This window comes from Chrysochloris asiatica, unplaced genomic scaffold, assembly GCF_000296735.1.
Source record: "Chrysochloris asiatica unplaced genomic scaffold, ChrAsi1.0 scaffold00058, whole genome shotgun sequence".
In the NCBI taxonomy this organism is placed as follows: Eukaryota; Metazoa; Chordata; class Mammalia; order Afrosoricida; family Chrysochloridae; genus Chrysochloris; species Chrysochloris asiatica.
In genome coordinates, this window is record NW_006408576.1 from 480,947 (window position 1) to 483,437 (window position 2,491).

Consider the following 2,491-nt stretch of genomic DNA (forward strand, 5'->3'; position numbering starts at 1 on the left):
CTAACATCCTGAAAAGTGAAAAGATAAATATTCAAGAAGCTCAGCGAACCCCAGGAAGGATAGACCACAAAAGAAAATCACCAAGACACATCATAGTCAGGCTCTCTAAAATCAGAGATAAAGAGACACTCCTGAAAGCAGCTAGGGAAAAGAGAAGTGTTACATACAAAGGCAAGCAAGTCAGATTAAGCTCGGATCTCTCGGAAGAAACCATGCAAGCAAGAAAGCAATGGAGAGACATATATAAAACCGTGAAAGAAAAAAATTGCCAACTAAGAATCCTGTGTTCAGCAAAGTTATCAATCAAATACAATGGTGTAATCAAAACATTCCAGCATAAACAGAAACTGAAGGATTTTGCCAAAGTCAACCCTGTGCTACAAAACATCCTAAAGGAAGTTCTGTGGACTGAGAACCAATAAGAACAGACAACAACCAGAGATTGACATACGTGGCAGCACCTCCCAGAATTCAAACGACAGAAGGAAGAGTTGAGAACAGAACAAAACTATAAGAACAAACTCAGAGAAACTGGGGGGGTCAGTCTATGATCAAAACAAGTACAATGTAAAAGAAGGTAAACACGTAGGAACAGAGACCCAGATGGTGAGAAGGTCAAGTAGATTACAGGATAAAATAGACTGCACTAAATGGAAAGAAAAATTAATGGACTATAAGGCAGCCTCAGAGAAAATAAACACTTCACAACATAGCAAGAAAATGAAAATCCAAGAAGAACATGGAAACATTAAATCTATGAGGAAACTCACAAGAAATAACACAAAAAGCATGAACTTAACAAAGGAAGACACACAGAACAAAGAAAGCAGCAATACCACAAAAAAAACAAAAACAAACCATAATGGCAGCAGTTAATCCATACCTATTAAGAATTACACTGAATGAAAATGGATTAAATGCATTCGTTAAGAGAAGGAGAGTGGCAGAATGGATAAGAAAACAAAATCCTTCAATATGCTGTCTGCAAGAGACACATCTCACACACAGAGACAAAAACAGATTAAAAGTCAAAGGATGGAAAAAATATATATACCAAGCTAACTGTAATAAAAAACGAACAGGAGTGGCAGTACTAATTGCTGACAAAATAAACTTTAAGGCAAAAACCAGCATAATAGATAAAGATGGACATTATATCATGATTAAAGGGACAATTGAACAAGATGACATAATGATAATAAATATCTATGCTCCCAATGAAAGAGCTCCAAAATATATAAAGCAAACTCTAATAGATTTGAAGAAAAAAAAAATACATGAACCTACATTAATAGTTGTTATTGTTAAGTACTGTGGCATCGGTTCTGACTCATAGTGACCGTACATAGGGTTTCTGAGGCTGTAAGTCTTTACGGGAGCAGACTGCCTCATCTTTATCCCCCAGAACCGCTGATAGTTTTGAACTGCCGACCTTGAGGTTAGCAGCAAGATTTGTAACCACTATGCTATAGGTGATTTTAATAACACCACTTTCAAAAATGCATAGAACAACCAGAAGGAAACTTGACAAAGACACAGAAGGACTAAACAACACAATCAGCCAACTAGACATCATAGATGTGTACAGAGCATTCAACTCAACAACAGCACAATACACATTCTTTTCCAGTGCACATGAAACATTCTCTAGAATAGACCATGTCTTAGGCCACAAAACAAATCTCCATAAATTTACAAATATCAAAATACTACAAAGCATCTTCTCAGACCAAAAGGTATTAAATTAGAAATCAAAAATAGGAAGAATAAGGAAATAAAGTCAAATACACGCAAAGTGAATAACACCCTGCTGTAAAATCGACTGGGTAGTAGAAGAAATTAAACGTGAATTCACAAGTTCGTAGAAACAAATGAGAATGAAAACACAACATACCAAAACCTTTGGGACACTGCAAAAGCGGTTCTGAGAGGACAATTTATTGCAATAAATGCACATATCCAAAAAGAAGAAAGAACCAAAATTAATACATTAACAGGGCATCTATTAGAAACAGACCAACAGAGGGAACCTATAGCCACCAAAGGAAAAGAAATAATAAAGATTAGAGCAGAAAACAGAAAATCTATAGAGAATCAACAGGACAAGAAGCTGGTTCTTTGTAAGGATTAACAGAATTGACAGACCATTGGCAAACCTAACAAAAGAAAAGAGGGAGAAGACACAAATAACACTCATTAGAAACCACATGGGTGATATCACAATGGAAACAAAGGAAATCAAAAGGATAATAACAGAATATTATGAAGAGTTGTACTCCAACAAATTTGAAAACTTAGCAGAGATGGATACATTTTTAGAAAACCTCACCTACCTAAACTTACACACAGTGAAGTAGAAAACCTGAACAGACACATAACAAAATAAGAAATTGATCAGGTAATCAAAAAACTCCCAAACAAAAAAAGGCCAGGCTTCACTGGTGAATTCTACCAAACATTCAGGGAAGAGCTGTCACCAATTCTACTCAAA

At 35.7% G+C, this 2,491-nt stretch overlaps 1 pseudogene; it reads right to left on the minus strand.

Annotated features, from left to right (window-relative positions):
- LOC102838347 overlaps window positions 1–2,491 on the minus strand; it is a 74,292-nt pseudogene that overhangs the window by 68,348 nt on the left and 3,453 nt on the right.